The following is a 24,093-nucleotide window of genomic DNA, read 5'->3' as shown; positions in this document are numbered from 1 at the left end:
TTTTCACAAGCACTGTGGAGTGTGGGACGCAATTTGTTTAGGGGGATTCACTCAGTGTGTCCCTGCACAGTCACTGTTAATTCAGCAGGGTGAGGATTACACACTGTGTAACTGTACAGTCACTGTTAATTCAGCAGGGTAAGGATTACACACTGTGTAACTGTACAGTCACTGTTAATTCAGCAGGGTAAGGCTTACACATTGTGTAACTGTATAGTGTCACTGTTTATTCAGCAGGGTAAGGATTACACACTGTGTAACTGTACAGTCACTGTTAATTCAGCAGGGTAAGGCTTACACATTGTGTAACTGTATAGTGTCACTGTTTATTCAGCAGGGTAAGGATTACACACTGTGTAACTGTACAGTCACTGTTAATTCAGCAGGGTAAGGATTACACATTGTGTAACTGTATAGTGTCACTGTTTATTCAGCAGGATAAGGATTACACATTGTGTAACTGTATAGTGTCACTGTTTATTCAGCAGGGTAAGGATTACACACTGTGTAACTGTACAGTCACTGTTAATTCAGCAGGGTAAGGCTTATACGTTGTGTAACTGTATAGTGTCACTGTTTATTCAGCAGGGTAAGGATTACACACTGTGTAACTGTACAGTCACTGTTAATTCAGCAGGGTAAGGCTTACACACTGTGTAACGGTACAGTCACTGTTAATTCAGCAGGGTAAGGATTACACACTGTGTAACTGTATAGTGTCACTGTTAATTCAACAGGGTAAGGCTTACACATTGTGTAACTGTATAGTGTCACTGTTTATTCAGCAGGGTAAGGATTACATACTGTGTAACTGTACAGTCACTGTTAATTCAGCAGGGTAAGGCTTACACACTGTGTAACTGTACAGTCACTGTTAATTCAGCAGGGTAAGGATTACACACTGTGTAACTGTATAGTGTCACTGTTAATTCAACAGGGTAAGGCTTACACACTGTGTAACTGTATAGTGTCACTGTTAATTCAGCAGGGTAAGGATTATTCACTGTGTAACTGTACAGTTGCTCTTAATTCAGCAGGGTAAGGATTACACACTGTTTAACTGAATAGAATCACTGTTAGTTCAGCACGGTTAGGATTACTGGGGGATGTGGAAAGGTGGTGGTGTAGTGGTATTGCCAGTGGACTAGTATTCCAGAGACCCAGGGTAATGCTCCAGGGCCCCGGGTTTGAATCCCACCACGGCAGGCAGTGAAATTTTTTTTTTTGGTTGCCAAATTTGCTGATGACACATAGATAAGCAGGAAAGTAAGTTGTGAAGAGGACAAAAGGGGTCTGCAATGAGACATAGATAGGGTAAGTGAGTGGGCAAAAATCTGGCAAATGGAGTATAATGTGGGAAAATGTGAAATTGTCCATTTTGGCAGGAAGAATATAAGAGAAGCTTATTATCTAAATGGTGAGAGATTGCAGAGCTCTGAGGTGCAGAGGGATCTGGGTGTCCTAGCGCGTGAATCACAAAAGGGTAGTATGCAGGTACAGCAAGTAACTAGGAAAGCTAATAGAATGTTATCATTGCGAGAGGAATTGAATACAAAAGTAGGGTGTTTATGCTTCGCTTGTACAGGGCACTAGTGAGACCACATCTGGAGTACTATGTACAGGACTGGTCTCCTTATTTAAGGAAGGATGTAAATGCATTGGAAGCAGTTCAGAGAAGGTTTGTCAGACTAATACCAGGAATGGTCGGGTTGTCTTATGAGGAAAGGTCGGACAGGTTAGGCTGGTATCCACTGGAGTTTAGAAGAGTGAGAGGCAACTTGATTGAAACATATAAGATCCTGAGGAGTCTTGACAGGGTGGGTGTGGAGAGGGTGTTTCCTCTTGTGGGAGAATCTAGAATTAGAGGGTCACTGTTTAAAAATAAGAGGTCACCCATTTAAAATGGAGATGAGGTGAATTTATTTCTCTGAGGGTCGTGAATCTTTGGAAATCTCTTCCTGAAAAGGAGGTGGAAGCAGAGTCTTTGAAGATTTTTAAGGCAGGTGGATAGATTCTTGGTAAGCAAGGGGGTGAAAGGTTATCGGGGTAGGTGGGATGCAGATTTCAGGTTACTGTCAGATCAGCTATGATCTTATTAAATGGCGGAGCAGGCTCAAGGGGCTGACTCCTGCTCCCTGTTCGGATGTACTCACTGTGTAACTGTACAGAGTCACTGTTTATTCAGCAGGGTAAGGATCACTCACTGTATAACTCTACAGTCACTGTTAATTCAGCAGGGTTAGGGTTATTCACTGTATAACTGTACAGTGTCACTGTTAATTCAGCAGGGTAAGGATCACTCACTGTAACTGTACAGTGTCACTGCTTATTCAGCAGGGTAAGGATCACTCACTGTATAACTGTACAGAGTCACTGTTAATTCAGCAGGGTTAGGGTTATTCACTGTGTAACTGTACAGAGTCACTGTTTATTCAGCAGGGTATGGATTATTCACTGTGTAACTGTACAGTCACTGTTTATTCAGCAGGCTAAGGATTACTCACTTTAACTGTACAGAGTCACTGTTTATTCAGCAGGGTAAGGGTCACTCACTGTGTAACTGTACAGTGTCACTGTTTATTCAGCAGGGTAAGGATCACTCACTGTGTAACTGTACAGTGTCACTGTTAATTCAGCAGGGTTAGGGTTATTCACTGTGTAACTGTACAGTGTCACTGTTAATTTAGCAGTATAAGGGTTATTCACTGTGTAACTGTACAAAGTCACTGTTTATTCAGCAGGGTAAGGATTACTCACTTTAACTGTACAGAGTCACTGTTTATTCAGCAGGGTAAGGGTCACTCACTGTGTAACTGTACAGAGTCACTGTTTATTCAGCAGGGTAAGGATTATTCACTGTGTAACTGTACAGTCACTGTTTATTCAGCAGGGTAAGGATCATTCACTGTATAGCTGTACAGTCACTGTTAATTTAGCAGTATAAGGGTTATTCACTGTGTAACAGTACAGTCACTGTTAATTTAGCAGTATAAGGGTTATTCACTGTGTAACTGTACAGAGTCACTGTTTATTCAGCAGGGTAAGGATCACTCACTGTATAACTCTACAGTCACTGGTAATTCAGCAGGGTTAGGGTTATTCACTGTATAACTGTACAGTGTCACTGTTAATTCAGCAGGGTAAGGATCACTCACTGTAACTGTACAGTGTCACTGCTTATTCAGCAGGGTAAGGATCACTCACTGTATAACTGTACAGAGTCACTGTTAATTCAGCAGGGTTAGGGTTATTCACTGTGTAACTGTACGGAGTCACTGTTTATTCAGCAGGGTATGGATTATTCACTGTGTAACTGTACAGTCACTGTTTATTCAGCAGGCTAAGGATTACTCACTTTAACTGTACAGAGTCACTGTTTATTCAGCAGGGTAAGGGTCACTCACTGTGTAACTACAGAGTCACTGTTTATTCAGCAGGGTAAGGGTCACTCACTGTGTAACCGTACAGAGTCACTGTTTATTCAGCAGGGTAAGGATTATTCACTGTGTAACTGTACAGTCACTGTTTATTCAGCAGGGTAAGGATCATTCACTGTATAGCTGTAATTTAGCAGTATAAGGGTTATTCACTGTGTAACAGTACAGTCACTGTTAATTCAGCAGGGTTAGGGTTAATCACTGTGTAACTGTACAGTCACTGTTAATTTAGCAGAATAAGGGTTATTCACTGTGTAACTGTACAGCGTCACTGTTTATTCAGCAGGGTAAGGATCACTCACTGTATAACTCTACAGTCACTGTTAATTCAGCAGGGTTAGGGTTATTCACTGTATAACTGTACAGTGTCACTGTTAATTCAGCAGGGTAAGGATCACTCACTGTGTAACTGTACAGTGTCACTGCTTATTCAGCAGGGTAAGGATCACTCACTGTATAACTGTACAGAGTCACTGTTAATTCAGCAGGGTTAGGGTTATTCACTGTGTAACTGTACAGAGTCACTGTTTATTCAGCAGGGTATGGATTATTCACTGTGTAACTGTACAGTCACTGTTTATTCAGCAGGCTAAGGATTACTCACTTTAACTGTACAGAGTCACTGTTTATTCAGCAGGGTAAGGATCATTCACTGTATAGCTGTAATTTAGCAGTATAAGGGTTATTCACTGTGTAACAGTACAGTCACTGTTAATTCAGCAGGATTAGGGTTATTCACTGTGTAACAATACAGTCACTGTTAACTTAGCAGAATAAGGGTTATTCACTGTGTAACTGTACAGAGTCACTGTTTATTCAGCAGGGTATGGATTAATCACTGTGTAACTGTACAGAGTCACTGTTTATTCAGCAGGGTAAGGGTCACTCACTGTGTAACTACAGAGTCACTGTTTATTCAGCAGGGTAAGGGTCACTCACTGTGTAACTGTACAGAGTCACTGTTTATTCAGCAGGGTAAGGATTATTCACTGTGTAACTGTACAGTCACTGTTTATTCAGCAGGGTAAGGATCACTTACTGTATAGCTGTAATTTAGCAGTATAAGGGTTATTCACTGTGTAACAGTACAGTCACTGTTAATTCAGCAGGGTTAGGGTTATTCACTGTGTAACTGTACAGTCACTGTTAATTTAGCAGAATAAGGGTTATTCACTGTGTAACTGTACAGAGTCACTGTTTATTCAGCAGGGTTAGGGTTATTCACTGTATAACTCTACAGTCACTGTTAATTCAGCAGGGTTAGGGTTATTCACTGTGTAACTCTACAGTCACTGTTAATTCAGCAGGGTTAGGGTTATTCACTGTGTAACTGTACAGTCACTGTTAATTCAGCAGGGTTAGGATTATTCACTGTGTAACTGTACAGTCACTGTTAATTCAGCAGGGTTAGGGTTATTCACTGTGTAACTGTACAGTCACTGTTAATTCAGCAGGGTTAGGGTTATTCACTGTATAGCTGTAAGTCACTGTTAATTCAGCAGGGTTAGGGTTATTCACTGTATAGCTGTAAGTCACTGTTAATTCAGCAGGGTTAGGGTTATTCACTGTGTAACTGTACAGTCACTGTTTATTCAGCAGGGTTAGGGTTATTCACTGTGTAACTGTACAGTCACTGTTAATTCAGCAGGGTTAGGGTTATTCACTGTGTAACTCTACAGTGTCACTGTTTATTCAGCAGGGTTAGGGTTATTCACTGTGTAACTGTACAGTCACTGTTAATTCAGCAGGGTTAGGGTTATTCACTGTGTAACTCTACAGTGTCACTGTTTATTCAGCAGGGTTAGGGTTATTCACTGTGTAACTGTACAGTCACTGTTTATTCAGCAGGGTTAGGGTTATTCACTGTGTAACTGTACAGTCACTGTTAATTCAGCAGGGTTAGGGTTATTCACTGTGTAACTGTACAGTCACTGTTTATTCAGCAGGGTTAGGGTTATTCACTGTGTAACTGTACAGTCACTGTTTATTCAGCAGGGTTAGGGTTATTCACTGTGTAACTGTACAGTGTCACTGTTAATTCAGCAGGGTTAGGGTTATTCACTGTGTAACTGTACAGTCACCGTTAATTCAGCAGGGTTAGGGTTATTCACTGTGTAACTGTACAGTCACTGTTAATTCAGCAGGGTTAGGGTTATTCACTGTGTAACTGTACAGTCACTGTTAATTCAGCAGGGTTAGGGTTATTCACTGTATAGCTGTAATTTAGCAGTATAAGGGTTATTCACTGTGTAACTCTACAGTCACTGTTAATTCAGCAGGGTTAGGGTTATTCACTGTGTAACTCTACAGTCACTGTTAATTCAGCAGGGTTAGGGTTATTCACTGTGTAACTCTACAGTCACTGTTAATTCAGCAGGGTTAGGGTTATTCACTGTGTAACTCTACAGTCACTGTTAATTCAGCAGGGTTAGGGTTATTCACTGTATAACTCTACAGTCACTGTTAATTCAGCAGGGTTAGGGTTATTCACTGTGTAACTCTACAGTCACTGTTAATTCAGCAGGGTTAGGGTTATTCACTGTGTAACTCTACAGTCACTGTTAATTCAGCAGGGTTAGGGTTATTCACTGTGTAACTCTACAGTCACTGTTAATTCAGCAGGGTTAGGGTTATTCACTGTGTAACTCTACAGTCACTGTTAATTCAGCAGGGTTAGGGTTATTCACTGTGTAACTCTACAGTCACTGTTAATTCAGCAGGGTTAGGGTTATTCACTGTGTAACTCTACAGTCACTGTTAATTCAGCAGGGTTAGGGTTATTCACTGTGTAACTCTACAGTCACTGTTAATTCAGCAGGGTTAGGGTTATTCACTGTGTAACTCTACAGTCACTGTTTATTCAGCAGGGTTAGGGTTATTCACTGTATAACTGTACAGAGTCACTGTTAATTCAGCAGGGTTAGGGTTATTCACTGTGTAACTGTACAGTCACTGTTTATTCAGCAGGGTTAGGGTTATTCACTGTGTAACTGTACAGTCACTGTTAATTCAGCAGGGTTAGGGTTATTCACTGTGTAACTGTACAGAGTCACTGTTTATTCAGCAGGGTTAGGGTTATTCACTGTGTAACTGTACAGTCACTGTTAATTCAGCAGGGTTAGGGTTATTCACTGTGTAACTGTACAGTCACTGTTAATTCAGCAGGGTTAGGGTTATTCACTGTATAACTCTACAGAGTCACTGTTTATTCAGCAGGGTTAGGGTTATTCACTGTGTAACTGTACAGTCACTGTTAATTCAGCAGGGTTAGGGTTATTCACTGTGTAACTCTACAGTCACTGTTAATTCAGCAGGGTTAGGGTTATTCACTGTATAACTGTACAGAGTCACTGTTTATTCAGCAGGGTTAGGGTTATTCACTGTATAACTCTACAGTCACTGTTTATTCAGCAGGGTTAGGGTTATTCACTGTGTAACTCTACAGTCACTGTTAATTCAGCAGGGTTAGGGTTATTCACTGTATAGCTGTAAGTCACTGTTTATTCAGCAGGGTTAGGGTTATTCACTGTGTAACTCTACAGTCACTGTTAATTCAGCAGGGTTAGGGTTATTCACTGTATAACTGTACAGTGTCACTGTTTATTCAGCAGGGTTAGGGTTATTCACTGTGTAACTGTACAGAGTCACTGTTTATTCAGCAGGGTTAGGGTTATTCACTGTATAACTCAACAGTCACTGTTAATTCAGCAGGGTTAGGGTTATTCACTGTATAACTGTACAGAGTCACTGTTTATTCAGCAGGGTTAGGGTTATTCACTGTGTAACTGTACAGTCACTGTTAATTCAGCAGGGTTAGGATTATTCACTGTGTAACTCTACAGTCACTGTTAATTCAGCAGGGTTAGGGTTATTCACTGTGTAACTGTACAGTCACTGTTAATTCAGCAGGGTTAGGGTTATTCACTGTGTAACTCTACAGTCACTGTTAATTCAGCAGGGTTAGGGTTATTCACTGTGTAACTGTACAGTCACTGTTTATTCAGCAGGGTTAGGGTTATTCACTGTATAGCTGTAAGTCACTGTTAATTCAGCAGGGTTAGGGTTATTCACTGTGTAACTGTACAGTCACTGTTAATTCAGCAGGGTTAGGGTTATTCACTGTGTAACTGTACAGTCACTGTTAATTCAGCAGGGTTAGGGTTATTCACTGTGTAACTGTACAGTCACTGTTAATTCAGCAGGGTTAGGATTATTCACTGTGTAACTGTACAGTCACTGTTAATTCAGCAGGGTTAGGATTATTCACTGTAACTGTACAGTCACTGTTAATTCAGCAGGGTTAGGGTTATTCACTGTGTAACTCTACAGTCACTGTTAATTCAGCAGGGTTAGGGTTATTCACTGTATAGCTGTAAGTCACTGTTAATTCAGCAGGGTTAGGGTTATTCACTGTATAGCTGTAAGTCACTGTTAATTCAGCAGGGTTAGGGTTATTCACTGTGTAACTGTACAGTCACTGTTTATTCAGCAGGGTTAGGGTTATTCACTGTGTAACTGTACAGTCACTGTTAATTCAGCAGGGTTAGGGTTATTCACTGTGTAACTCTACAGTGTCACTGTTTATTCAGCAGGGTTAGGGTTATTCACTGTGTAACTGTACAGTGTCACTGTTTATTCAGCAGGGTTAGGGTTATTCACTGTGTAACTGTACAGTCACTGTTAATTCAGCAGGGTTAGTGTTATTCACTGTGTAACTCTACAGTGTCACTGTTTATTCAGCAGGGTTAGGGTTATTCACTGTGTAACTGTACAGTCACTGTTTATTCAGCAGGGTTAGGGTTATTCACTGTGTAACTGTACAGTCACTGTTAATTCAGCAGGGTTAGGGTTATTCACTGTGTAACTCTACAGTGTCACTGTTTATTCAGCAGGGTTAGGGTTATTCACTGTGTAACTGTACAGTGTCACTGTTTATTCAGCAGGGTTAGGGTTATTCACTGTGTAACTGTACAGTCACTGTTAATTCAGCAGGGTTAGGGTTATTCACTGTGTAACTGTACAGTCACTGTTTATTCAGCAGGGTTAGGGTTATTCACTATGTAACTGTACAGTCACTGTTTATTCAGCAGGGTTAGGGTTATTCACTGTGTAACTGTACAGTGTCACTGTTAATTCAGCAGGGTTAGGGTTATTCACTGTGTAACTGTACAGTCACTGTTAATTCAGCAGGGTTAGGGTTATTCACTGTGTAACTGTACAGTCACTGTTAATTCAGCAGGGTTAGGGTTATTCACTGTGTAACTGTACAGTCACTGTTAATTCAGCAGGGTTAGGGTTATTCACTGTATAGCTGTAATTTAGCAGTATAAGGGTTATTCACTGTGTAACTCTACAGTCACTGTTAATTCAGCAGGGTTAGGGTTATTCACTGTATAACTCTACAGTCACTGTTAATTCAGCAGGGTTAGGGTTATTCACTGTGTAACTCTACAGTCACTGTTAATTCAGCAGGGTTAGGGTTATTCACTGTGTAACTCTACAGTCACTGTTAATTCAGCAGGGTTAGGGTTATTCACTGTATAACTCTACAGTCACTGTTAATTCAGCAGGGTTAGGGTTATTCACTGTGTAACTCTACAGTCACTGTTAATTCAGCAGGGTTAGGGTTATTCACTGTGTAACTCTACAGTCACTGTTAATTCAGCAGGGTTAGGGTTATTCACTGTGTAACTCTACAGTCACTGTTAATTCAGCAGGGTTAGGGTTATTCACTGTGTAACTGTACAGTCACTGTTAATTCAGCAGGGTTAGGGTTATTCACTGTGTAACTCTACAGTCACTGTTAATTCAGCAGGGTTAGGGTTATTCACTGTGTAACTCTACAGTCACTGTTAATTCAGCAGGGTTAGGGTTATTCACTGTGTAACTCTACAGTCACTGTTAATTCAGCAGGGTTAGGGTTATTCACTGTGTAACTCTACAGTCACTGTTTATTCAGCAGGGTTAGGGTTATTCACTGTATAACTGTACAGAGTCACTGTTAATTCAGCAGGGTTAGGGTTATTCACTGTGTAACTGTACAGTCACTGTTTATTCAGCAGGGTTAGGGTTATTCACTGTGTAACTGTACAGTCACTGTTAATTCAGCAGGGTTAGGGTTATTCACTGTGTAACTGTACAGAGTCACTGTTTATTCAGCAGGGTTAGGGTTATTCACTGTGTAACTGTACAGTCACTGTTAATTCAGCAGGGTTAGGGTTATTCACTGTGTAACTGTACAGTCACTGTTAATTCAGCAGGGTTAGGGTTATTCACTGTGTAACTGTACAGAGTCACTGTTTATTCAGCAGGGTTAGGGTTATTCACTGTGTAACTGTACAGTCACTGTTAATTCAGCAGGGTTAGGGTTATTCACTGTATAACTCTACAGTCACTGTTTATTCAGCAGGGTTAGGGTTATTCACTGTATAACTCTACAGTCACTGTTTATTCAGCAGGGTTAGGGTTATTCACTGTGTAACTCTACAGTCACTGTTAATTCAGCAGGGTTAGGGTTATTCACTGTGTAACTGTACAGTCACTGTTAATTCAGCAGGGTTAGGGTTATTCACTGTGTAACTCTACAGTCACTGTTAATTCAGCAGGGTTAGGGTTATTCACTGTATAACTGTACAGAGTCACTGTTTATTCAGCAGGGTTAGGGTTATTCACTGTATAACTCTACAGTCACTGTTAATTCAGCAGGGTTAGGGTTATTCACTGTATAGCTGTAAGTCACTGTTTATTCAGCAGGGTTAGGGTTATTCACTGTGTAACTCTACAGTCACTGTTAATTCAGCAGGGTTAGGGTTATTCACTGTGTAACTGTACAGTCACTGTTTATTCAGCAGGGTAAGGATCATTCACTGTATAGCTGTAATTTAGCAGTATAAGGGTTATTCACTGTGTAACAGTACAGTCACTGTTAATTCAGCAGGGTTAGGGTTAATCACTGTGTAACTGTACAGTCACTGTTAATTTAGCAGAATAAGGGTTATTCACTGTGTAACTGTACAGCGTCACTGTTTATTCAGCAGGGTAAAGATCACTCACTGTATAACTCTACAGTCACTGTTAATTCAGCAGGGTTAGGGTTATTCACTGTATAACTGTACAGTGTCACTGTTAATTCAGCAGGGTAAGGATCACTCACTGTATAACTGTACAGAGTCGCTGTTAATTCAGCAGGGTTAGGGTTATTCACTGTGTAACTGTACAGAGTCACTGTTTATTCAGCAGGGTATGGATTATTCACTGTGTAACTGTACAGTCACTGTTTATTCAGCAGGCTAAGGATTACTCACTTTAACTGTACAGAGTCACTGTTTATTCAGCAGGGTAAGGATCATTCACTGTATAGCTGTAATTTAGCAGTATAAGGGTTATTCACTGTGTAACAGTACAGTCACTGTTAATTCAGCAGGATTAGGGTTATTCACTGTGTAACAGTACAGTCACTGTTAACTTAGAATAAGGGTTATTCACTGTGTAACTGTACAGAGTCACTGTTTATTCAGCAGTGTATGGATTAATCACTGTGTAACTGTACAGAGTCACTGTTTATTCAGCAGGGTAAGGGTCACTCACTGTGTAACTACAGAGTCACTGTTTATTCAGCAGGGTAAGGATCATTCACTATATAGCTGTAATTTAGCAGTATAAGGGTTATTCACTGTGTAACAGTACAGTCACTGTTAATTCAGCAGGATTAGGGTTATTCACTGTGTAACAGTACAGTCACTGTTAATTTAGCAGAATAAGGGTTATTCACTGTGTAACTGTACAGAGTCACTGTTTATTCAGCAGGGTATGGATTAATCACTGTGTAACTGTACAGAGTCACTGTTTATTCAGCAGGGTAAGGGTCACTCACTGTGTAACTACAGAGTCACTGTTTATTCAGCAGGGTAAGGGTCACTCACTGTGTAACTGTAGAGAGTCACTGTTTATTCAGCAGGGTAAGGATTATTCACTGTGTAACTGTACAGTCACTGTTTATTCAGCAGTGTAAGGATCACTTACTGTATAGCTGTAATTTAGCAGTATAAGGGTTATTCACTGTGTAACAGTACAGTCACTGTTAATTCAGCAGGATTAGGGTTATTCACTGTGTAACAGTACAGTCACTGTTAACTTAGAATAAGGGTTATTCACTGTGTAACTGTACAGAGTCACTGTTTATTCAGCAGGGTATGGATTAATCACTGTGTAACTGTACAGAGTCACTGTTTATTCAGCAGGGTAAGGGTCACTCACTGTGTAACTACAGAGTCACTGTTTATTCAGCAGGGTAAGGATCATTCACTATATAGCTGTAATTTAGCAGTATAAGGGTTATTCACTGTGTAACAGTACAGTCACTGTTAATTCAGCAGGATTAGGGTTATTCACTGTGTAACAGTACAGTCACTGTTAATTTAGCAGAATAAGGGTTATTCACTGTGTAACTGTACAGAGTCACTGTTTATTCAGCAGGGTATGGATTAATCACTGTGTAACTGTACAGAGTCACTGTTTATTCAGCAGGGTAAGGGTCACTCACTGTGTAACTACAGAGTCACTGTTTATTCAGCAGGGTAAGGGTCACTCACTGTGTAACTGTAGAGAGTCACTGTTTATTCAGCAGGGTAAGGATTATTCACTGTGTAACTGTACAGTCACTGTTTATTCAGCAGGGTAAGGATCACTTACTGTATAGCTGTAATTTAGCAGTATAAGGGTTATTCACTGTGTAACAGTACAGTCACTGTTAATTCAGCAGGGTTAGGGTTATTCACTGTGTAACTGTACAGTCACTGTTAATTTAGCAGAATAAGGGTTATTCACTGTGTAACTGTACAGAGTCACTGTTTATTCAGCAGGGTTAGGGTTATTCACTGTATAACTCTACAGTCACTGTTAATTCAGCAGGGTTAGGGTTATTCACTGTGTAACTGTACAGTCACTGTTAATTCAGCAGGGTTAGGATTATTCACTGTGTAACTCTACAGTCACTGTTAATTCAGCAGGGTTAGGGTTATTCACTGTGTAACTGTACAGTCACTGTTAATTCAGCAGGGTTAGGGTTATTCACTGTGTAACTGTACAGTCACTGTTAATTCAGCAGGGTTAGGGTTATTCACTGTGTAACTCTACAGTCACTGTTAATTCAGCAGGGTTAGGGTTATTCACTGTGTAACTGTACAGTCACTGTTTATTCAGCAGGGTTAGGGTTATTCACTGTATAGCTGTAAGTCACTGTTAATTCAGCAGGGTTAGGGTTATTCACTGTGTAACTGTACAGTCACTGTTAATTCAGCAGGGTTAGGGTTATTCACTGTATAGCTGTAAGTCACTGTTAATTCAGCAGGGTTAGGGTTATTCACTGTGTAACTGTACAGTCACTGTTAATTCAGCAGGGTTAGGATTATTCACTGTGTAACTGTACAGTCACTGTTAATTCAGCAGGGTTAGGATTATTCACTGTAACTGTACAGTCACTGTTAATTCAGCAGGGTTAGGGTTATTCACTGTGTAACTGTACAGTCACTGTTAATTCAGCAGGGTTAGGGTTATTCACTGTATAGCTGTAAGTCACTGTTAATTCAGCAGGGTTAGGGTTATTCACTGTATAGCTGTAAGTCACTGTTAATTCAGCAGGGTTAGGGTTATTCACTGTGTAACTGTACAGTCACTGTTTATTCAGCAGGGTTAGGGTTATTCACTGTGTAACTGTACAGTCACTGTTAATTCAGCAGGGTTAGGGTTATTCACTGTGTAACTCTACAGTGTCACTGTTTATTCAGCAGGGTTAGGGTTATTCACTGTGTAACTGTACAGTGTCATTGTTTATTCAGCAGGGTTAGGGTTATTCACTGTGTAACTGTACAGTCACTGTTAATTCAGCAGGGTTAGGGTTATTCACTGTGTAACTCTACAGTGTCACTGTTTATTCAGCAGGGTTAGGGTTATTCACTGTGTAACTGTACAGTCACTGTTTATTCAGCAGGGTTAGGGTTATTCACTGTGTAACTGTACAGTCACTGTTAATTCAGCAGGGTTAGGGTTATTCACTGTGTAACTCTACAGTGTCACTGTTTATTCAGCAGGGTTAGGGTTATTCACTGTGTAACTGTACAGTGTCACTGTTTATTCAGCAGGGTTAGGGTTATTCACTGTGTAACTGTACAGTCACTGTTAATTCAGCAGGGTTAGGGTTATTCACTGTGTAACTGTACAGTCACTGTTTATTCAGCAGGGTTAGGGTTATTCACTGTGTAACTGTACAGTCACTGTTTATTCAGCAGGGTTAGGGTTATTCACTGTGTAACTGTACAGTGTCACTGTTAATTCAGCAGGGTTAGGGTTATTCACTGTGTAACTGTACAGTCACTGTTAATTCAGCAGGGTTAGGGTTATTCACTGTGTAACTGTACAGTCACTGTTAATTCAGCAGGGTTAGGTTTATTCACTGTGTAACTGTACAGTCACTGTTAATTCAGCAGGGTTAGGGTTATTCACTGTATAGCTGTAATTTAGCAGTATAAGGGTTATTCACTGTGTAACTCTACAGTCACTGTTAATTCAGCAGGGTTAGGGTTATTCACTGTGTAACTCCACAGTCACTGTTAATTCAGCAGGGTTAGGGTTATTCACTGTGTAACTCTACAGTCACTGTTAATTCAGCAGGGTTAGGGTTATTCACTGTGTAACTCTACAGTCACTGTTAATTCAGCAGGGTTAGGGTTATTCACTGTATAACTCTACAGTCACTGTTAATTCAGCAGGGTTAGGGTTATTCACTGTGTAACTCTACAGTCACTGTTAATTCAGCAGGGTTAGGGTTATTCACTGTGTAACTCTACAGTCACTGTTAATTCAGCAGGGTTAGGGTTATTCACTGTGTAACTCTACAGTCACTGTTAATTCAGCAGGGTTAGGGTTATTCACTGTGTAACTCTACAGTCACTGTTAATTCAGCAGGGTTAGGGTTATTCACTGTGTAACTCTACAGTCACTGTTAATTCAGCAGGGTTAGGGTTATTCACTGTGTAACTCTACAGTCACTGTTAATTCAGCAGGGTTAGGGTTATTCACTGTGTAACTCTACAGTCACTGTTAATTCAGCAGGGTTAGGGTTATTCACTGTGTAACTCTACAGTCACTGTTTATTCAGCAGGGTTAGGGTTATTCACTGTATAACTGTACAGAGTCACTGTTAATTCAGCAGGGTTAGGGTTATTCACTGTGTAACTGTACAGTCACTGTTTATTCAGCAGGGTTAGGGTTATTCACTGTGTAACTGTACAGTCACTGTTAATTCAGCAGGGTTATGGTTATTCACTGTGTAACTGTACAGAGTCACTGTTTATTCAGCAGGGTTAGGGTTATTCACTGTGTAACTGTACAGTCACTGTTAATTCAGCAGGTTTAGGGTTATTCACTGTGTAACTGTACAGTCACTGTTAATTCAGCAGGGTTAGGGTTATTCACTGTGTAACTGTACAGAGTCACTGTTTATTCAGCAGGGTTAGGGTTATTCACTGTGTAACTGTACAGTCACTGTTAATTCAGCAGGGTTAGGGTTATTCACTGTATAACTCTACAGTCACTGTTTATTCAGCAGGGTTAGGGTTATTCACTGTATAACTCTACAGTCACTGTTTATTCAGCAGGGTTAGGGTTATTCACTGTGTAACTCTACAGTCACTGTTAATTCAGCAGGGTTAGGGTTATTCACTGTGTAACTGTACAGTCACTGTTAATTCAGCAGGGTTAGGGTTATTCACTGTGTAACTCTACAGTCACTGTTAATTCAGCAGGGTTAGGGTTATTCACTGTATAACTGTACAGAGTCACTGTTTATTCAGCAGGGTTAGGGTTATTCACTGTATAACTCTACAGTCACTGTTTATTCAGCAGGGTTAGGGTTATTCACTGTGTAACTCTACATTCACTGTTAATTCAGCAGGGTTAGGGTTATTCACTGTATAGCTGTAAGTCACTGTTTATTCAGCAGGGTTAGGGTTATTCACTGTGTAACTCTACAGTCACTGTTAATTCAGCAGGGTTAGGGTTATTCACTGTATAACTGTACAGTGTCACTGTTTATTCAGCAGGGTTAGGGTTATTCACTGTGTAACTGTACAGTCACTGTTTATTCAGCAGGGTTAGGGTTATTCACTGTGTAACTGTACAGTGTCACTGTTAATTCAGCAGGGTTAGGGTTATTCACTGTGTAACTGTACAGTCACTGTTAATTCAGCAGGGTTAGGGTTATTCACTGTGTAACTGTACAGTCACTGTTAATTCAGCAGGGTTAGGTTTATTCACTGTGTAACTGTACAGTCACTGTTAATTCAGCAGGGTTAGGGTTATTCACTGTATAGCTGTAATTTAGCAGTATAAGGGTTATTCACTGTGTAACTCTACAGTCACTGTTAATTCAGCAGGGTTAGGGTTATTCACTGTGTAACTCTACAGTCACTGTTAATTCAGCAGGGTTAGGGTTATTCACTGTGTAACTCTACAGTCACTGTTAATTCAGCAGGGTTAGGGTTATTCACTGTGTAACTCTACAGTCACTGTTAATTCAGCAGGGTTAGGGTTATTCACTGTATAACTCTACAGTCACTGTTAATTCAGCAGGGTTAGGGTTATTCACTGTGTAACTCTACAGTCACTGTTAATTCAGCAGGGTTAGGGTTATTCACTGTGTAACTCTACAGTCACTGTTAATTCAGCAGGGTTAGGGTTATTCACTGTGTAACTCTACAGTCACTGTTAATTCAGCAGGGTTAGGGTTATTCACTGTGTAACTCTACAGTCACTGTTAATTCAGCAGGGTTAGGGTTATTCACTGTGTAACTCTACAGTCACTGTTAATTCAGCAGGGTTAGGGTTATTCACTGTGTAACTCTACAGTCACTGTTAATTCAGCAGGGTTAGGGTTATTCACTGTGTAACTCTACAGTCACTGTTAATTCAGCAGGGTTAGGGTTATTCACTGTGTAACTCTACAGTCACTGTTTATTCAGCAGGGTTAGGGTTATTCACTGTATAACTGTACAGAGTCACTGTTAATTCAGCAGGGTTAGGGTTATTCACTGTGTAACTGTACAGTCACTGTTTATTCAGCAGGGTTAGGGTTATTCACTGTGTAACTGTACAGTCACTGTTAATTCAGCAGGGTTATGGTTATTCACTGTGTAACTGTACAGAGTCACTGTTTATTCAGCAGGGTTAGGGTTATTCACTGTGTAACTGTACAGTCACTGTTAATTCAGCAGGTTTAGGGTTATTCACTGTGTAACTGTACAGTCACTGTTAATTCAGCAGGGTTAGGGTTATTCACTGTGTAACTGTACAGAGTCACTGTTTATTCAGCAGGGTTAGGGTTATTCACTGTGTAACTGTACAGTCACTGTTAATTCAGCAGGGTTAGGGTTATTCACTGTATAACTCTACAGTCACTGTTTATTCAGCAGGGTTAGGGTTATTCACTGTATAACTCTACAGTCACTGTTTATTCAGCAGGGTTAGGGTTATTCACTGTGTAACTCTACAGTCACTGTTAATTCAGCAGGGTTAGGGTTATTCACTGTGTAACTGTACAGTCACTGTTAATTCAGCAGGGTTAGGGTTATTCACTGTGTAACTCTACAGTCACTGTTAATTCAGCAGGGTTAGGGTTATTCACTGTATAACTGTACAGAGTCACTGTTTATTCAGCAGGGTTAGGGTTATTCACTGTATAACTCTACAGTCACTGTTTATTCAGCAGGGTTAGGGTTATTCACTGTGTAACTCTACATTCACTGTTAATTCAGCAGGGTTAGGGTTATTCACTGTATAGCTGTAAGTCACTGTTTATTCAGCAGGGTTAGGGTTATTCACTGTGTAACTCTACAGTCACTGTTAATTCAGCAGGGTTAGGGTTATTCACTGTATAACTGTACAGTGTCACTGTTTATTCAGCAGGGTTAGGGTTATTCACTGTGTAACTGTACAGAGTCACTGTTTATTCAGCAGGGTTAGGGTTATTCACTGTATAACTCTACAGTCACTGTTAATTCAGCAGGGTTAGGGTTATTCACTGTATAACTGTACAGAGTCACTGTTTATTCAGCAGGGTTAGGGTTATTCACTGTATAACTCTACAGTCACTGTTAATTCAGCAGGGTTAGGGTTATTCACTGTATAACTCTACAGTCACTGTTAATTCAGCAGGGTTAGGGTTATTCACTGTATAACTCTACAGTCACTGTTTATTCAGCAGGGTTAGGGTTATTCACTGTGTAACTCTACAGTCACTGTTAATTCAGCAGGGTTAGGGTTATTCACTGTATAACTGTACAGAGTCACTGTTTATTCAGCAGGGTTAGGGTTATTCACTGTATAACTCTACAGTCACTGTTTATTCAGCAGGGTTAGGGTTATTCACTGTGTAACTGTACAGTCACTGTTAATTCAGCAGGGTTAGGGTTATTCACTGTGTAACTGTACAGTCACTGTTAATTCAGCAGGGTTAGGGTTATTCACTGTGTAACTCTACAGTGTCACTGTTTATTCAGCAGGGTTAGGGTTATTCACTGTGTAACTGTACAGTGTCACTGTTTATTCAGCAGGGTTAGGGTTATTCACTGTGTAACTGTACAGTCACTGTTAATTCAGCAGGGTTAGGGTTATTCACTGTGTAACTCTACAGTGTCACTGTTTATTCAGCAGGGTTAGGGTTATTCACTGTGTAACTGTACAGTCACTGTTTATTCAGCAGGGTTAGGGTTATTCACTGTGTAACTGTACAGTCACTGTTAATTCAGCAGGGTTAGGGTTATTCACTGTGTAACTCTACAGTGTCACTGTTTATTCAGCAGGGTTAGGGTTATTCACTGTGTAACTGTACAGTGTCACTGTTTATTCAGCAGGGTTAGGGTTATTCACTGTGTAACTGTACAGTCACTGTTAATTCAGCAGGGTTAGGGTTATTCACTGTGTAACTGTACAGTCACTGTTTATTCAGCAGGGTTAGGGTTATTCACTATGTAACTGTACAGTCACTGTTTATTCAGCAGGGTTAGGGTTATTCACTGTGTAACTGTACAGTGTCACTGTTAATTCAGCAGGGTTAGGGTTATTCACTGTGTAACTGTACAGTCACTGTTAATTCAGCAGGGTTAGGGTTATTCACTGTGTAACTGTACAGTCACTGTTAATTCAGCAGGGTTAGGGTTATTCACTGTGTAACTGTACAGTCACTGTTAATTCAGCAGGGTTAGGGTTATTCACTGTATAGCTGTAATTTAGCAGTATAAGGGTTATTCACTGTGTAACTCTACAGTCACTGTTAATTCAGCAGGGTTAGGGTTATTCACTGTATAACTCTACAGTCACTGTTAATTCAGCAGGGTTAGGGTTATTCACTGTGTAACTCTACAGTCACTGTTAATTCAGCAGGGTTAGGGTTATTCACTGTGTAACTCTACAGTCACTGTTAATTCAGCAGGGTTAGGGTTATTCACTGTATAACTCTACAGTCACTGTTAATTCAGCAGGGTTAGGGTTATTCACTGTGTAACTCTACAGTCACTGTTAATTCAGCAGGGTTAGGGTTATTCACTGTGTAACTCTACAGTCACTGTTAATTCAGCAGGGTTAGGGTTATTCACTGTGTAACTCTACAGTCACTGTTAATTCAGCAGGGTTAGGGTTATTCACTGTGTAACTGTACAGTCACTGTTAATTCAGCAGGGTTAGGGTTATTCACTGTGTAACTCTACAGTCACTGTTAATTCAGCAGGGTTAGGGTTATTCACTGTGTAACTCTACAGTCACTGTTAATTCAGCAGGGTTAGGGTTATTCACTGTGTAACTCTACAGTCACTGTTAATTCAGCAGGGTTAGGGTTATTCACTGTGTAACTCTACAGTCACTGTTTATTCAGCAGGGTTAGGGTTATTCACTGTATAACTGTACAGAGTCACTGTTAATTCAGCAGGGTTAGGGTTATTCACTGTGTAACTGTACAGTCACTGTTTATTCAGCAGGGTTAGGGTTATTCACTGTGTAACTGTACAGTCACTGTTAATTCAGCAGGGTTAGGGTTATTCACTGTGTAACTGTACAGAGTCACTGTTTATTCAGCAGGGTTAGGGTTATTCACTGTGTAACTGTACAGTCACTGTTAATTCAGCAGGGTTAGGGTTATTCACTGTGTAACTGTACAGTCACTGTTAATTCAGCAGGGTTAGGGTTATTCACTGTGTAACTGTACAGAGTCACTGTTTATTCAGCAGGGTTAGGGTTATTCACTGTGTAACTGTACAGTCACTGTTAATTCAGCAGGGTTAGGGTTATTCACTGTATAACTCTACAGTCACTGTTTATTCAGCAGGGTTAGGGTTATTCACTGTATAACTCTACAGTCACTGTTTATTCAGCAGGGTTAGGGTTATTCACTGTGTAACTCTACAGTCACTGTTAATTCAGCAGGGTTAGGGTTATTCACTGTGTAACTGTACAGTCACTGTTAATTCAGCAGGGTTAGGGTTATTCACTGTGTAACTCTACAGTCACTGTTAATTCAGCAGGGTTAGGGTTATTCACTGTATAACTGTACAGAGTCACTGTTTATTCAGCAGGGTTAGGGTTATTCACTGTATAACTCTACAGTCACTGTTAATTCAGCAGGGTTAGGGTTATTCACTGTATAGCTGTAAGTCACTGTTTATTCAGCAGGGTTAGGGTTATTCACTGTGTAACTCTACAGTCACTGTTAATTCAGCAGGGTTAGGGTTATTCACTGTGTAACTGTACAGTCACTGTTTATTCAGCAGGGTAAGGATCATTCACTGTATAGCTGTAATTTAGCAGTATAAGGGTTATTCACTGTGTAACAGTACAGTCACTGTTAATTCAGCAGGGTTAGGGTTAATCACTGTGTAACTGTACAGTCACTGTTAATTTAGCAGAATAAGGGTTATTCACTGTGTAACTGTACAGCGTCACTGTTTATTCAGCAGGGTAAAGATCACTCACTGTATAACTCTACAGTCACTGTTAATTCAGCAGGGTTAGGGTTATTCACTGTATAACTGTACAGTGTCACTGTTAATTCAGCAGGGTAAGGATCACTCACTGTATAACTGTACAGAGTCGCTGTTAATTCAGCAGGGTTAGGGTTATTCACTGTGTAACTGTACAGAGTCACTGTTTATTCAGCAGGGTATGGATTATTCACTGTGTAACTGTACAGTCACTGTTTATTCAGCAGGCTAAGGATTACTCACTTTAACTGTACAGAGTCACTGTTTATTCAGCAGGGTAAGGATCATTCACTGTATAGCTGTAATTTAGCAGTATAAGGGTTATTCACTGTGTAACAGTACAGTCACTATTAATTCAGCAGGATTAGGGTTATTCACTGTGTAACAGTACAGTCACTGTTAACTTAGAATAAGGGTTATTCACTGTGTAACTGTACAGAGTCACTGTTTATTCAGCAGGGTATGGATTAATCACTGTGTAACTGTACAGAGTCACTGTTTATTCAGCAGGGTAAGGGTCACTCACTGTGTAACTACAGAGTCACTGTTTATTCAGCAGGGTAAGGATCATTCACTATATAGCTGTAATTTAGCAGTATAAGGGTTATTCACTGTGTAACAGTACAGTCACTGTTAATTCAGCAGGATTAGGGTTATTCACTGTGTAACAGTACAGTCACTGTTAATTTAGCAGAATAAGGGTTATTCACTGTGTAACTGTACAGAGTCACTGTTTATTCAGCAGGGTATGGATTAATCACTGTGTAACTGTACAGAGTCACTGTTTATTCAGCAGGGTAAGGGTCACTCACTGTGTAACTACAGAGTCACTGTTTATTCAGCAGGGTAAGGGTCACTCACTGTGTAACTGTAGAGAGTCACTGTTTATTCAGCAGGGTAAGGATTATTCACTGTGTAACTGTACAGTCACTGTTTATTCAGCAGTGTAAGGATCACTTACTGTATAGCTGTAATTTAGCAGTATAAGGGTTATTCACTGTGTAACAGTACAGTCACTGTTAATTCAGCAGGATTAGGGTTATTCACTGTGTAACAGTACAGTCACTGTTAACTTAGAATAAGGGTTATTCACTGTGTAACTGTACAGAGTCACTGTTTATTCAGCAGGGTATGGATTAATCACTGTGTAACTGTACAGAGTCACTGTTTATTCAGCAGGGTAAGGGTCACTCACTGTGTAACTACAGAGTCACTGTTTATTCAGCAGGGTAAGGATCATTCACTATATAGCTGTAATTTAGCAGTATAAGGGTTATTCACTGTGTAACAGTACAGTCACTGTTAATTCAGCAGGATTAGGGTTATTCACTGTGTAACAGTACAGTCACTGTTAATTTAGCAGAATAAGGGTTATTCACTGTGTAACTGTACAGAGTCACTGTTTATTCAGCAGGGTATGGATTAATCACTGTGTAACTGTACAGAGTCACTGTTTATTCAGCAGGGTAAGGGTCACTCACTGTGTAACTACAGAGTCACTGTTTATTCAGCAGGGTAAGGGTCACTCACTGTGTAACTGTAGAGAGTCACTGTTTATTCAGCAGGGTAAGGATTATTCACTGTGTAACTGTACAGTCACTGTTTATTCAGCAGGGTAAGGATCACTTACTGTATAGCTGTAATTTAGCAGTATAAGGGTTATTCACTGTGTAACAGTACAGTCACTGTTAATTCAGCAGGGTTAGGGTTATTCACTGTGTAACTGTACAGTCACTGTTAATTTAGCAGAATAAGGGTTATTCACTGTGTAACTGTACAGAGTCACTGTTTATTCAGCAGGGTTAGGGTTATTCACTGTATAACTCTACAGTCACTGTTAATTCAGCAGGGTTAGGGTTATTCACTGTGTAACTGTACAGTCACTGTTAATTCAGCAGGGTTAGGATTATTCACTGTGTAACTCTACAGTCACTGTTAATTCAGCAGGGTTAGGGTTATTCACTGTGTAACTGTACAGTCACTGTTAATTCAGCAGGGTTAGGGTTATTCACTGTGTAACTGTACAGTCACTGTTAATTCAGCAGGGTTAGGGTTATTCACTGTGTAACTCTACAGTCACTGTTAATTCAGCAGGGTTAGGGTTATTCACTGTGTAACTGTACAGTCACTGTTTATTCAGCAGGGTTAGGGTTATTCACTGTATAGCTGTAAGTCACTGTTAATTCAGCAGGGTTAGGGTTATTCACTGTGTAACTGTACAGTCACTGTTAATTCAGCAGGGTTAGGGTTATTCACTGTATAGCTGTAAGTCACTGTTAATTCAGCAGGGTTAGGGTTATTCACTGTGTAACTGTACAGTCACTGTTAATTCAGCAGGGTTAGGATTATTCACTGTGTAACTGTACAGTCACTGTTAATTCAGCAGGGTTAGGATTATTCACTGTAACTGTACAGTCACTGTTAATTCAGCAGGGTTAGGGTTATTCACTGTGTAACTGTACAGTCACTGTTAATTCAGCAGGGTTAGGGTTATTCACTGTATAGCTGTAAGTCACTGTTAATTCAGCAGGGTTAGGGTTATTCACTGTATAGCTGTAAGTCACTGTTAATTCAGCAGGGTTAGGGTTATTCACTGTGTAACTGTACAGTCACTGTTTATTCAGCAGGGTTAGGGTTATTCACTGTGTAACTGTACAGTCACTGTTAATTCAGCAGGGTTAGGGTTATTCACTGTGTAACTCTACAGTGTCACTGTTTATTCAGCAGGGTTAGGGTTATTCACTGTGTAACTGTACAGTGTCATTGTTTATTCAGCAGGGTTAGGGTTATTCACTGTGTAACTGTACAGTCACTGTTAATTCAGCAGGGTTAGGGTTATTCACTGTGTAACTCTACAGTGTCACTGTTTATTCAGCAGGGTTAGGGTTATTCACTGTGTAACTGTACAGTCACTGTTTATTCAGCAGGGTTAGGGTTATTCACTGTGTAACTGTACAGTCACTGTTAATTCAGCAGGGTTAGGGTTATTCACTGTGTAACTCTACAGTGTCACTGTTTATTCAGCAGGGTTAGGGTTATTCACTGTGTAACTGTACAGTGTCACTGTTTATTCAGCAGGGTTAGGGTTATTCACTGTGTAACTGTACAGTCACTGTTAATTCAGCAGGGTTAGGGTTATTCACTGTGTAACTGTACAGTCACTGTTTATTCAGCAGGGTTAGGGTTATTCACTGTGTAACTGTACAGTCACTGTTTATTCAGCAGGGTTAGGGTTATTCACTGTGTAACTGTACAGTGTCACTGTTAATTCAGCAGGGTTAGGGTTATTCACTGTGTAACTGTACAGTCACTGTTAATTCAGCAGGGTTAGGGTTATTCACTGTGTAACTGTACAGTCACTGTTAATTCAGCAGGGTTAGGTTTATTCACTGTGTAACTGTACAGTCACTGTTAATTCAGCAGGGTTAGGGTTATTCACTGTATAGCTGTAATTTAGCAGTATAAGGGTTATTCACTGTGTAACTCTACAGTCACTGTTAATTCAGCAGGGTTAGGGTTATTCACTGTGTAACTCCACAGTCACTGTTAATTCAGCAGGGTTAGGGTTATTCACTGTGTAACTCTACAGTCACTGTTAATTCAGCAGGGTTAGGGTTATTCACTGTGTAACT

General features: G+C 40.2%; 1 protein-coding gene across 10 annotated transcripts in view; it reads left to right on the top strand.

The window, feature by feature from the left end:
• The window catches only part of LOC121272384 (monocarboxylate transporter 13-like), a 189,208-nt gene that overhangs the window by 139,376 nt on the left and 25,739 nt on the right, over window positions 1–24,093 (top strand). The gene's annotated exons all lie outside the window — the stretch shown is intronic.

This window comes from Carcharodon carcharias, chromosome 33 (assembly GCF_017639515.1).
Source record: "Carcharodon carcharias isolate sCarCar2 chromosome 33, sCarCar2.pri, whole genome shotgun sequence".
Classification (NCBI taxonomy): Eukaryota; Metazoa; Chordata; class Chondrichthyes; order Lamniformes; family Lamnidae; genus Carcharodon; species Carcharodon carcharias.
The sequence above is the reverse complement of the archived record's forward strand: the minus strand, read 5'-3'. Positions and strand labels throughout refer to the sequence as shown.